At 38.0% G+C, this 15066-nt stretch overlaps 1 long non-coding RNA gene across 1 annotated transcript; it reads right to left on the minus strand.

The window, feature by feature from the left end:
* Positions 1-13703: 13703 nt before the first annotated feature.
* Positions 13704-14817, minus strand: LOC125058585. Its single transcript, XR_007118440.1, has 3 exons — positions 14466-14817; positions 13862-14133; positions 13704-13787 (listed from the first exon to the last, which is right to left on the minus strand). It is a non-coding gene; the product is annotated as an uncharacterized LOC125058585 (long non-coding RNA).
* Positions 14818-15066: the final 249 nt, after the last annotated feature.

The raw sequence follows: 15066 nt of genomic DNA on the forward strand, positions 1-15066 counted from the left end.
TTTTACAAAGATAAGATCTCGATTTCAACATGATCACTAGACTAAGAATGTATAATTTTTTAGTTATGTAAAATACAATACAATGAACAGAGTATAAGTATGTATATAAAGTAAAACAATAATATAATATATAAAAAAATAAAATAATATCTATAAAAACAATAATTAAGTGCCGGATTTTCACAAACAGGAAAGTTATCGTAGGCCGGCGGAGTTTCCTGGGGGCCTCAAAAAGTCATTGTTTTAGACGAAGTTTATTTAAATCACCCTCACTATCAATTCTAATATGCCGTTTACCTTCATCTTGTCTCAGGTAGGTTCTTCCAAATGAGGTCCAGCAGAATTTATATCCATTTTCCTGAGCAAATGCACGAGCCAGATAATTTAATCGTTTTCCGCAGGGTGATAGACATTCTGAAATAAAAAATGGCTTTGCTGGTCCTTCCAAACTTAAGTGTGCCGTGTTCAATTTGTTAGCAGAATTCATTTTGTTAAATTTGCGTGCCTTTTCAATAATACCATCTTTCAATATAACGCTGCCCAATTCCACAATAATTGCTCCATGTCCAGTTTTACTTTTTGTACGATAAATATCCTTAATATCCTGTTTCTGTATGGGAAAATCAATAACATCTGCAGCTTTTGAAGCAATTTTACATAAACTATCCTTATTTTCACCGGTAATCTTAGGAATATTTCTTAGTTCAAGTTTAGTTGAGGCAGACGTTCGTTCCAGCGACTCGATTTTCTTTTCAAGCTGATCAATATACAGACGATCTTCATTCCTCTGTTTTTCCAACTTCTCGTATTTAGCTTTCATATCTTCGTACTGCTTAGAAACAAAAGCAATGGAGTCTTTTATTTCTGTATTTTGTGTCAAGATTTCTCTCATGGAGGATTGCAAGGAGGTGAATTTACTTTCATTTTGAGAGTTTGCTTTAGCAAGCATATCCTTAATTTCGGTTATGAATTTTTTAATATAGGACTCATCCTGCTTGCGCCTCATAGTTACATTGCTTCGCTCCCCATTAGATAAATCTGGCGCGGAGCCCGAAAAAGAAGCTTTCGGCGCGTTCAACCTAGCTTCCTTTAAGTCTTCGGGAGTGGGGGTGCTGGGAGGTGTGCGCTTAAGAGGCATATTTCTGACAAAAGATGACACCAGAGTACACGAAAAAATAAACTTGGACCAGCCCCCTATAAATTTCCGCTACCCGCTATCGCTTATGAATTACGGCAACTTACAAAGCTTGCGTATCGATGATGCGCGCAGACGGAGCGTACAACTTAAGCTGTCTCACAAGTGTTGTCCCGTTCGCACAGATGCACTTACTGCCACGCAACTCATGCGCTCCTGGTACACACCTTAATTTATTCGCACGGAATTTATTTTTAATTTGATTTTTAAGTTATAAAACAAATAGAATGCACACGTCTAAACGCTTCCGCGGTCCAGGGGGGAGAGGAATTAAACAATTACGACAGTAACACTATTAAACAATATCAATCTCTTAATGCTATAGCGTGAACAATATTTTTTGTTAGTCCATCTTTAGCTAACACAAACAAACTGGATGGTTTACCCACTCGAGAGCATGCCACGTATAATTGTCCGTGTGAAAAACATGGTGTTCTCAAATCTAATCCACAAACAGCTATCGTTTGACCTTGGGATTTGTTGATAGTCATTGCAAATGCCAATCTAATCGGAAACTGAATACGTTTGAATTGAATTGGCACATCTGTAGGTATAATAGGAATACGTGGTATGAGTATATTTTTACCTCTGAACTTGACATTTAAAATCCTGGCTTCGATCACGTTTTTCATTAATTTTTGAATGACTAATCGCGTACCGTTGCACAGCCGGGGCGGGTTCAAATTACGAAGCAAGATAATTGGAGATCCAACCTTTAATTGTAAATTATGCGGTGGCATGCCTGGCAAATCCAGTGAGTTCAAAAACTCTGTGGGAAAATTAACTGCTTCGCTGTCGTCGCAAACTGTATCAATAGATTTATATGATACCAAGTTCCCTGGCAACAACATTTGTATCTTCAGATTTAAATTGTCAACGTCTACATTTTTTGCCGCTAAAATCGCTCTTTCTGCAAGCCACTCATGATTTATGTACCGTGTGTGTACATCGGGAAATATTTGTTCAATGAGAGTATCTTGCGAATCAGCGATTGTGCAGAAATCGGTCGGTAATTTTACGTATCCAGTTTCATCTATAGCAACTTTTCCATCACCGATATCTAAGAGTTGTTTTGAAAATGTTTTAGCGGATGGATCTTGAAGCATTTGAACGCGCATATTTATTTTTAGCTGTAATTTTTCAACATTACGCCACAATGGAGATGATTTTAAGCAAGCGTTGATCTCATCAGCGTATGTTGAACGTGGAATGACTGGAAGTGTTTGTCTGAAATCACCCGGTCCTTTCGGACCAACAGAGTTCTGCCAAATAGTTTGTAACTGTTTTTAATATCTTTCAATGCCTGTTCAACGCCTCAAGTGAATGTTTGTGTGCCATAGTACATTCATCACAAATAATAATTTTACACCATTTCAGCACAGTGGCCATGGACGATTCAAGTGTTCCTGTTGTTTGCAATAAATTTAACGGTAAATGTATGTTTAGTTAACGTGGTGTTTTGGTCTTTGATAGTTTTTATTAGTTCGAATTTGGGTATGTTTTTTGATATTTCTTTATGAATAATAATGGGGTCTATACGTTTTTCTTCTTGTGTTTGAATTTGTGTGTTTTTTGTAGATGATCGAGTGCATGTTTTTGTGTTCTTCCCTTTCGAAGGCGACTTTAATCTTATGTTTCGATATTGGGGTCATCTTCAGTGGGGCGTATCCACCCTGTCTACTGTTTTACGTATCTGTGTAAACAACTGCTCTGCTGTGTTGAGACCCTCTCCGGACACTGGAAGGGCCTGCAGGGGGTGTGGGGGCGGTGGCGGCCGCAGCATTGGATCGATAAATCTTGTACGAGTCCGATGCCACTGGCTGTAACTCCGTTGGTGCGGGTTTAGGAGCCTTTAACCCCATACCGCATGGAATTTTATTTCGTTTTGGAAAAAATACATGCGATATTCCATGGCACACAGTTTAAAGTTACTTTGGACACTTTTCTGAAATCCTTATACTTTTCGAAAAATAATATAATTCTGTAATTTCCCATATATGGCATAATATGCAGTAAAGTCTCAAATTCCCCTTGCCATTTTTGGCATCAAATGCAGTCATGGTTATTTTGAATGTTTAATGGGTTTCCCCTTGCCCCTCAAAAATATATTAGATGAGGTTGGGTTAGGATAAGAATATTTTTTTAGAAAATAAAACTCAGGAAATTATTTTAACTGAAAAAATAAATCTATTGGATGAGATCTGTTGAAGAACACATTTTTTCCAACATATGTTGATGCCAAAGTGACCAAACCTAGCCATGTAACCACAGATATTTCCACCTCATCTATTTGTACGACATTCTAAACGCTGTGAGAGACGCTCTTCCTTGTCTTGTCATTTGCGCATTATTTGGTAGATTATCGTTAGAGAGACGTTTCCGATTCACGATACCTAAGGGCAGTATTCCTTTTTTATGTAATGCAGCCATGAGCGGCAAACTTGTGTACCAATTGTCGAAAAACAATTTGTAGTTCATATGTTCAGGAATACTGGTTGATAAACGTATGGCTACATTACTACTTACCCCCAGGTCAGGTTGGCCTTCTAAAACAACATTTGACTGTGCCCCGGCATAGAGCTCAAAATCATATGTCAGTCCTGATGCTCCACTTAAGACGAAAGCCTTATATCCCCATTTATGTGGTTTTTTAGGGTTGTAGTTTAGGTTTAAAGACATTTATTCTCATAACAGACAATAGTCACTTACATGAGAACTTATATACTAAAGATACAATTTATCGCGTCGTGGGTCATTGAAGAGCTTCAAGGATCAATTAGCGAAGTAGAACTTGGGTGGACTTTCATTTACGTAGGTAACTGGGATCACACAAGAGATGGTCTTTTAGTCTAAATTTAAATATTGCCAGGCTGTCTGCACTTTTTATATTTTGTGGAAGTCTATTATACCGCAGCTCTCCCCCAACGCTCAATGTTTTTTTACCGTTATTGCTTCTAAACTTAGGTACAATAATTTATGAGGATAGATTTTAGTACCTAGGTTTAGATATTGAATTTAGATTGTGAGGGTTTAGCAGCGCTTAGGCAGTCTCCTGCTCTGTGTTTGTGTATGTGTTGTTGATTTTAAGTGTTCCCGGGTGTATGTTGATCTTTCTCTTTTAAAAGTTTGTGATTGACCATGCGTCGTCATTGTCCTGGGCCTCGCAGAAAGCCCAAAAGCTGTCTGTCGAGGCCCGGCGGATCTCGGACGCATAATTCTTTTTTGTTTCCCTATACTGTTCGATTAGATCGGGTGAGGGTGTATTGTTTGAACGTGATGTGCGATGCAGAATCCGATGTAATTGGATGCATTTGGTTTTTAGGTGCTCTAGGTGGTCATTCCAGAAGGGGGCTTTACTTGTGTGTTTACTGGTTTTGACAGGAAATGACTCTGTACAGGCGTCGTTGATAATACGCGTCGTGTGTTCTACGATCGAGTCGAGTTCGGTGGGTGAAATGTTGAGGAAGTTTGTGTCCAAGATTATTGACTATTGGCAATATTGGAAAGCAGATTTTCCTTGAATGTGTGCCAGTTTGCATTTTTAGTGCGGTATAAAAAGATGCTTTGGTTGGGTGTCGCGGTTGACGGATTTTGCAGTTTAATTTTGAATGTGATTATGTTGTGTTGAGTAGATGGGAATAGGTTAGGCCTGACTTCCCAGTGTGTTATTTTGTTAAAGAGAGGTGTGGTACTAAAGCTTAGATCGATAATGGAAGAGCGAGGGCGGCCGTGTGTGATAGTTTCGAAAGTAAGTGTATTACCTACATTGCACAGGTGTAAGTCCGCGGAACTCATAAGGTCGACCAGATCATGGCCCCGTCTATTGCTACGCGGGTAGCGACCTCCACCCCAAAGTGAATGCCATGCGTTGAAGTCACCGCAGACTGCGATAGACGCGTGAGGATGTTGAATTATGAAGTTTTCTAATGTATTGAGTGTGTCATTGTTGTCTGTTTCTGGCTCTATGTAAACAGAAGCCACGTATAGTGTGGATCTACGAGTGGGTATGGAGATGATGGCCAGGTTGCCGGTAGAGTGTTGTGTGAGTAGCATGGCATTGATGTTTGATCGTGTAACTATACAGGCTTTCGTGATTCCTCTCCGATTGGTTTGGAATGTGCGTAGGCCTGGTATATGTGGTGAGTGTGTGTTGTTAGCTAGATATGGCTCAGAGATGATTGCAATGTCTGTGTGATTGTTATCAAAGTGTAATTTGAGCTCATGAAATGCATTGCGAGACCTATCGAGGTTCGCCTGTAAGATATTAAAATGTGTATGCATATTTAATTGTAATTGATTTTAGCCTCGACGCGGGCACGCATGGATTTCACTTTGGGGCAGTTCTCGCTGTCAGCGCGATGGCTAACGTCGGTCGTAGTTTTGTATTGGTGGTTTTGCTCACTGCAGTTAATGCAGCAAGGCTTCTCTGAGGTTGTGTGTGTTTTTGCGCATTTGGCGCAGGTGGGGACGGTGGCTGGGCAGCGGTTTTTGGTGTGCCCAAAACCTTGGCAGTTTCTACATTGTATGAATGGTGAGAAATTCTCACAGTGGACTCTTTGGTAATTAATTGAGACCCTCTCGAGTTCCAGGAACTTACGCCAGGCTGTCGGCGAGGTGTTTAGTACGAGGTTATATAGTTTATCGTTCCTATTGTTCCGTTTGAATTTGATGTTAAATTTCTCTGATTTGAGTGAGGGGTTTTGATCCTTGATTGCATTGATACTTTCCTCGGCTGGAGTGTCTTTGCTGATGGATGGATGGATCATGGGATCAAGACGACGCTCCTCTTCTGCATTGAGCGAGCCCGTCTTTTTTAAATGTGAAAGCGCGTGTTGTCTATTATCACCAACCGACAACCTTTGCGGATGATACATCTATTGTTTTTCACGGTAGAACTGATGAAATTATATAAATAATATAATACACCACACACTAAAACTAAATTAAATTAAGATTAACTCTAACTTAAAATTAAAATTAAATATATCGTCTCAATCCACTTCGGTGTGACGAAGTCCAATCTTCGGACGCCCACTCACTTCGGTGTGAGAGACGTCCAACTTTCAGCTGTCCACCAAGCTTGTCAACAACAAGATGGCGGACCAACGCGTCACGGAAAATACCCCACCCTTGGCACCAAACTTGTAAACAACAAGATGGCGGCCGATAATTCACTTTCAATTTATGAGTATGTTGTCTCCTCTTTTATTTTTCCGGTGTTATCGGTGGACTTGAGTTCCAGGCGTTAAAATCCCCGCAAACCAAAGTATGTGTGTTTTTGTGGTTTAATAGGAAGTTTCAAGCGCATGCATAGTATCGTGTGCGTCGTTGTCGGGCTCAATGTATATTGAGGCGACGTAAAGTTTAATTGTAGGTGTAGTAGGTATTACGATGATTATTAAATTATTTGTGCAGTATTGTGACAGCGCAAATGCGTTTATGCTTGACTTGGTGTAAATGCAGGCCTTCGTTCTTCCGTCCGTGTTGGACTGAAATGATCGCAGGCCTGGGATAGGTTTAGCTAAATCCCTACTAGTATATGGTTCTTGTATGAATGCAATATCGGTGTTATTGTTGATGAAATTAATTTTAAACTCGTGGAAACTATTGCGAGACCTGTCTAGGTTCGCTTGTGTTGCTGTTAGTTTGTGTAATGACATATTTATATGTAGTTAACTTTGGCTTGAACGCGGGCGCGCATGGCACTCACTTTGGGGCACTTGTCACTGTCGGCACGGTGGTTAATTGGGGAGCTTCCGTTGAAACGGGCGTTGTGTTCGTGACAGTTGACACAACGGGGGGTGCTCGGGGCGCTGCACTCTGATGTTGTGTGCAGTGAGCTAGCGCATTTTGCGCATGTGGGGGCCGTGGCGGGACACCTCGATTGAGAGTGTCCGAAGCCTTGGCACTCCCTGCATTGCATGAAGCGCCCAAAGTCCTCCACGTGCACCCGTTGGTACGCCACATTGACGCGGCCCAAGTCCACGAAAGCTCTCCACGCAGTGGGTGTGGTGTCAATAACTATATTGTATAGTTTTTCATTTCTGTTTTTCTGTATAAATTTGGTGTTAAATTCTTGTGTGCGGAGAGTGGGATTTTGATCTTTAATTGTTTGTATAATTTCAGTTTCGGGGATCTCTTTAGAGATGCCCTTCACTGCTATGAGAGAGTTGTACCTCCGCTCCTCGTGTGCTTTGATTATGTTAGATGTTTTTATTGCCGCGAGAGAGTGCGCTTTATTTTGTTCATTTGCGAAGACAATTTTAAGTTTTTTATTTGACAGCGGGACTATGCGTAGGGGCGCATAGCCGCCGCGTCTAAAGTCTATTGTGTTTTTTATATGTGTTAATAATTCCTGTACATTATTAAATCCTTCGCCCGATATTACCAGCGAAGGTCCCTCAGGAGCCTTGGGGGTAGCGGCTATTTTCGCGTATGAGTTTCCGGAGCCTACGGGTTTGTGCCCGTCCGGCCCTTTCATCTCGGTGTTTTCTAATTTTTTGATGAGACCTCGCATGGTCTTATCGGACTCTTGTATTAATTTACTATGTGCGTCTAATCTTTTTATTAGGCGCTCCTCCAGGGTGTTGGGTTGGTTGGGTGTAGTGTCGGGTGTTGTTATGGTTGGTGGTGTAGCTTTGGGTTGTGGTGTTGGTGGTTTAGGAGGGGAGGGGGTGGAGGGGTCAATCAGTGCAACGACGCCGAAAAGGCCTTCAATTGCCTCAGTAATAATAGTTTTTAGCTCACTCTTGAGATTGCGTGAGGCGGCAAGAGCATCGATGCCTTTTCGTCTGAAGTCCCTAGCCATCTCCATGTGTATGGACTCATTTGGATAGGGAGTGCTGCGTGTGCGCGTGAAGGAGGGGCTTAATGTGTCGACTAGAGCTCGCCTAGAAGCTGCTGAGGGCAAGTGGGGTGGTGGTGTGACTGATTCGGTCGATTTTGGGGGAGTACGAGGTAACATGTCTGCGAAGGGGGGGTGAGGGGGGGTTGAAATATAGAAAGGTGTATTGAGCTCTTCGAGCTGAGTCGAGTTGATACCCAGCTCGAGGGGGTAGGGGTAGAGGGGGAGATTTGGAACTAATGGGGGGGAAAAAACGTTATTGATGGAAAATGGGGGGAGTTATGAGGGAAACTATGGGCACAGTCGAGTTCGCCTCGCCGAGTTGATTTAGATGAGCCCAAGCTCGGTGGGTTTAGGATAAAAATTGGAAAATATTAAAAATTTATAAATATGGGGCTGGTAATCCAACCTGCCTTGAAGTAAATAGGAGGATTGCTCAGCCGCTGATGCTCGTAGGGTAGAGGTGATTAGAGTTTTCTGACTGCCCCCGGAGAGGATAAGCCGTTGGTGTTGGTGCCGGAGCTGTTCCAGCTGGTCACCAGACAATCTGGTGTCCAGCTCAGTCGATGGAAAATTCTTATGAATAATTTATGTGTTCTCTAGTAGTATTTTTGACGGGCTATGCGATGAAAATAAACTTTGAATTTTTGGTGTTCTGGATCCTGTGGATATCCTGCGATAAAAAGGTTAGGTCAATGTACCTATAGGTGTTTAAGTAAAGGTTTACAAATTAGTTAAATACTTAAGCGGTTGAAGAATAATAACGATGGGTGAGAGACAAAACAAGGAAAAATAAAATAATAATACTGGATTTTTTCTGGTTTTTTAAATATAAAGAAATAAACGAACTAATCGTATCTTCACCTACATAGTAAATATAATAATTGAAAATGCATAAATAGATAGATAAAATGCATAATGCATAAATAGAAATTAAAACAAATTATTTTTCACAACTTCACATCACAACTTTCCATATCTCTGTTCTCGCAGACGACCTACCTTTCTCAACAAGCTGGAGTCATCAAATGCCTTTCTTAGATTATCCCATACCTCCTTAGCCGTGGTGGCATCCTGGATATGAACATTGGTCGTAGGGTCAACAAGGGTCTTGCCTTCGTATCTTCGGTCTTCGTAAATGCCACGCCCGATGTCTCGACACATTTCCACAAATCTTCATGCTCCAAAAAGGTTTTCACCGCGAAACTCCATGTAGGATAATTATCACGGCCCGCCAAACGATCAATTTGAGCAAAGCTATGCGACCGGGGGTCCGCCATTGTAAGCTGAAAAATTAATATGACGACGCGACGGTCTAATATGATCACGCAATCAATTTGCATCAACCTGATGCCTTTCACTTTATTAATCCTACTTCCCTACTTCTATCCGGGCGTCTGTTCCCATAACCTGTTACAAACTATTTTTGAGTTAGAATTTAGAATTAAATAAAACCGCGTTCTAATAATCTTCATTAGATTCATCTGATAAATCTTCGCTACTAACATCGCTATCATCTTCGTCTGTTTCACTTTCTTCACTCGTGATATCTGACTCTAAAATAAAATATACAATAAAAAAATAATAATAATTTATTGTAAATATAATATACTATCAAAAATTATTGTTTAAAGAATGTAACAATAATACAATGCTACAATAGAATGTTACAATGCTAATGCTCGATTTTACATAATTACGTAAAAATATGAACTTAATAAATAATGTTTCAATTATTTTAAAAATAAAGTAAGTAAATATTCGATCGACTTACCTTTCATAAGACAAATATTTAGATTTCACTCAAATTCTTTGTAACAAGAGGAATGATAACCTATTAATTCGTCATTCCAATTGTCAGGCAATATAACATCTCGATATTTATGTTGATGATGCTTTCGAGCAGATAGAAAAGTTTTGCAAGAAAGCCAAAAGTCTTTATTAAATTTCTTCACTTTTTCTCTTTTCTCTCGAAAAGTAGAGTTTTCACATAAAGAATTACACAAAAAACACTCCATAATTATTTTGCAGCACAAAAACATTTCTTGAAATTATTTATCAAAATAAAACACGTGGTCGACTGAGAAAATTTTTGCAGACTTAGGGTCGACACTAACGTGGGATACCAAATTCGCAGTAAGTAAGTATTATTTTGTTCTAAAAGACATTATTTCGTAGAAAGCTTTTAAGAAGTTAAGTATTCTGTCCAGTTTAAAATAAATAAAATTACGGAATGCGTTACTTTCAACAATATTTAGAGGCAAATAAGTTTTACAATAAAGTCTACTACATTCTTGAAAGGCTGTTCAGATTTTTTGGCATACGTTGGTTTAAACAAAAGGGTTAGTTTTGTATTAGTTATTTCACTGGTTTTTCTATAGTAGTTCCAAATTTAAACAAGCGGTGTCCAAAGCAATATTTAGTTCCGTCAAAGAGTTTTCAGGCTGCGAACTAGCAGGCAGTGAAGGGCAAAAAGTAGAAGGCTCCACTAGATTTAGAAGAAGAAGGCTGCGATACGTCATCTTCAGTTTTAACGACTATCACCTTTCAAAAAATAAAAAAACAAACCACTTCTAGAAAAATTACTTTATTTATGAAATAATTAACTCAACTTATTATAAAATCAAAATATATCAATAAAATTGCAACTTCAACATAAACTATTTTATAAAATTAAATGAAACTTTGGTTCTAAAGAATGCAATTCTTGCAAGCGGCACCTAATACCGAACGGACTCTTTTTTCATCCACCGCAGACATCTATTGGACAAATTTGTTTCATGGTCCACTAGAACTTGTTCTTACTCTTCTTAGTGAATCTACCCATCTTTGTTTATTTCAGCTATTTTCATAGTATTATGTCATATGGTGTTATTTTGTGGGGTAATGCAGTTGACATTAAATCGATATTTGTAGTGCAAAAGCGGGCTATAAGAGCGATCTGTGGGTTGTCCCCACGGGAGTCGGTCCGAAGCAAATTTAAGGAATTACATATTTTGACTCTGGCAAGTCAATACATTTATGAGAATATTTTGTATGTGCGGAAAAATATAGATATCTTTAAAAAGAATAGTAGCTTCCATAATTATAGTACTCGTAATAAAGACAAAATTAGCGCACCAACCAGAAGGCTGCATAAAACGAGTAATTCTTTCCAAGGCAATTGTATACGTTTTTTCAACAAAATCCCTAGTGAGATACAAGCGTTGTCAATAAATAAATTTAAATCGTACATTAAAGTAAAACTACTTGCTAAGGCTTATTATAATATAAATGAATATTTAAACGATCCTAGTGCTTGGATATGAGTTGCTCCAGTATATATTATAGGTAACATGACTGAATCTTTTGGCTGCATTTCCAGACTCTGGGGCGATCGTCAACATCCACGACTGTTTTAATGTAAAGTGGGAACAAACCGTGATCCATGTGGTATCCAATTATTTCAGTATTATTATTATTTTCTTATGTAGCCAAGTCCACATTTCAAGGATCGTCATGCTCGCTTAAATGTCATTGCTTGTGGCGGCGTCCATGCGTCGGGTTGTCTCTCTCCCTAAAATATGGCGAGGGGGCCGATGGCTGGCCATGCGTCATACTCGTGAACGGGTGCTACTTGTGGTGACTGGTCGTACTTGAATTCGTGTATGCGGTGATGTTAATTATTTCGACTATGTGTTTGCGTGTTGTTCCCACGAGAATGTAAGTGCGTGCTCCTATTTCACCATGCCTCCTGCTGATAGGGGACAAGTCTTTGTTTTTATTTATGTTATTATTATTAATTACTTAAAATGTCATGTGGAACATGGTGTAATGGTTGCAGCTCCTTACAAACGTTGTGTAAAAAAAAAAAAACATGGCGATTAAAAAGAGTGGCGGAGAGTTTATTGCCAGTTCTTCTCTTCCGTTCTACGCCCTTGATTTGAGAACTGGCAGTAAATGTAAAATTAGAAGCATTACTATTTATTCCTTTAATGACGAATCACAAGTGTACATTGTGTTACCTACGTGAATAAATGATTTTTGAATTTGAATTTGAATTTGGTTTTTCTCTCACCCGAACAATTTGTCGCTGGTGTACGTACACATAGCCATGTGAACTGCTATATCCAAGTATGGATAAATGTTCTCCAAATTCTGATTTCGCAGAAATGACGATAGAGTTTTCGATGATCCAGAATCTGGTTTTATCAAAATTCTTTCAGAAGAAAGGTCGCCTTGAAAGTGTACGCATTTCTGAACTAGTTCAGTTTCAGGCCATAAGGTCCAATAGGGTGTCTCCTCTGGGATTGTTTCTATTGAAACGGCGGCCTCCCCAGCATGAGTGCCATGCGTCGAAATCCCCGCATACCAAGGTATGTGTGTTTTTGTGGTGTAAAAGGAAATGCTCCAGCGCATGCATAGTGTCGTGGGCGTTGTTGTCTGGCTCAATATATACTGAGGCGACGTAAAGTTTAATTGTGTGTGTGGGTGTTGGTACTACAATAATTATTAAATTATTTGTGCAGTATTGTGACAGCGCGTATGCGTTGATGCTTGATTTAATTCTAATTCCTTGCCAGCCAAACCTTGTAGATTTCGATAAACAATATTTAATAGTGCTGGCTTGGCTTTTGTCTTAGGTGCTAGTTTAAATTTGTAAAATGTAAACTAATGATTAATTTTAATATTTAATTGTTTGTTTATGCTATTATATGAACATTGCCTTTTAAATACATTTTCTTTACAAGATTTCCATTTCTTTTTTAATAATGCATGTTGTTGCCTTAGTAACAAGTGATCTTTAAAATGATTTTTCCTTTTAATTAATTTGTTAGTTTTTTTAATAAATTTATTAAGCCGGACATATTTTTTAAATCTTTTGCAACTTATAAATAGGGAACCAATTGGGTTTGACTTACTGCACCCCATATCAATATTGTTACATTGTTAATTTACTATACCTGGATCATAGCTGTTTAACTCACTGAACAAGCTCTGAGAGGCATCAGCTTCTATGGCAACCTTATTTTCAAGTATTTGCATAGTTTTATGTGCCTCTGACAAACTTAATTCCAAGTCACTGATGCGATTCAAAGCCTGCTGATGAGTATCATAGCACTGTTTATAAGAGTCAACAATATCCTGTAATTTCACACACTGGTCCACAATATCTGAATATTTAATATGTATTTCAGAAAGTTCACATGTTCAGTGTTTTTCTTAACAATATTCTGAATTTCCAGTTCACTGTCCTCACGTTCTTGCAGTAATCTATTATTGAGATCCTGCAATTTCTTCTGCTCCAGCAAAGCCTGCTTCAGTCTGATTTCAATATCTTTAGTTGTAGCTTTACGAATAATCATTTTGTGGCGTTATTGTTATTTAAAATATCCCTTGTTTTAACCTTTTTATGCACTAATTCTATTTTTAATTTAAATAAATATACAGAGGTAATGTTAACTGTTCCGCGGTACCCGCAAAAAAAAAAACAAGGTGGTGTCAAATGTAGTATCAGTTGTTTTGTCAGTGGTCGAATCCGTGCAAATATCTGTAAAATATCGAAATTTAATTTTTACCGATTCTGTTGTAAGTTTATGAAATAGAAGAAGAATATATATTTTATTTAAGTTCGTCTAACTGTTATGTTAGACTAAAAACTATTTTACGAAATAAAATAATATAAGTACCCATTTTATTGGTAGAATTTGATCCGGCAGTAGAAAGAGGTTTAACCCATGGTTGCTCACCAAATACTTCTTCCATTTCCTACAAATTAATTTACTTAAAATATTTGTAAAAAATTCGAATAGTATCAAGAAGTAATTAATTTCTATGATTACATCATAGAAAGCCCATGTTATTGAGGAGTTCCCCGATTTTTTGTTGCTATCTTTTAAACCTTTGTAATGACGTTTGAGCGTTTCCCATTTAGTCTTCAATTTCTCGTTAGCAATGGGCGGCAAGTCCTGCACACTAAGGGTTTCGTTGACGTCATTCGCAACTTTTTTCCAAACTTCATCATTGTTAACATTTACGTCCAGGAATTCAAGTTGATGTTCTTTATAAGCCGCAATAAGAAGTAAAACCTCATTTTTGCTCCAATTCTTTATATCTGTAATTAGATTATAACAATGTATTTAATATAAATATATAAGAAAGTAATGGATATTATAGTTGATGCTAATATAATCATCTGATTGATTATTATATGATGCGAAAGTAGAATGAAATTTTGAAAATTGCCAGAAATTTCTTGTGACTAATCAGTTTTTACAAAGAAAAAATAAAATAAACAAGAGTGGTGACAATTTTAGAAGTTTTCTGATGAAATCTATTGAAAATGCTTTTTTCGCAACTTCATTATTAGTGGAACATAAAAGAACTTTCAAAACCTACCGATTTATTTACTGAAAATATAATTATTCGGCTTTTACCATAACTCACCAGTACTTTTTTTAATTTTTTTTGATCTGATGCCTTTTTAGCCATCGATGGTTTGTCGAAAGACTTTTCTGGCATTGAATTCGCCTTAAAAGACTTGAATGATGTTGAAGGGGTTTCGAAAAACGGATCAGCTTCCAACGTACCGGCATCTGATGTAGATTGACTTTCCTTTTCAGTTTCTTCCAAATTATAAGCCTCAATAGGGCCATCAAAAACATAACATTCTGTGGATCATCAATTAATTAAAATTTTAAAATTATTACTCTATACATAATTATTGAATCGATAAGAGGTACTGATATTGTTAGTAAACAATCATTTGTAAATTATCAGTATACCTTATTGTGGTTAATTTCAAATTTTTATCTTGAAATTTACAATGCTCCAACAGTTGAGTAGCAAACATCGTATCTGCAAAATAATAACGACAAATAATTACAATTTTTATAAAAACAAAAAAGCTGAGGAGTTTACTTTTCAAACATTAATACAATGATAAATTTACCTTCTCTAGCACGGTCGAAAATTTCCTGCGTCACTTTCAACTCGTACAGAGTATTACTTACACAGTCTAATAAAGTCAATTTTCGTAAGTTTTCCA

This window comes from Pieris napi, chromosome 18 (assembly GCF_905475465.1).
Source record: "Pieris napi chromosome 18, ilPieNapi1.2, whole genome shotgun sequence".
NCBI classification, from domain to species: Eukaryota; Metazoa; Arthropoda; class Insecta; order Lepidoptera; family Pieridae; genus Pieris; species Pieris napi.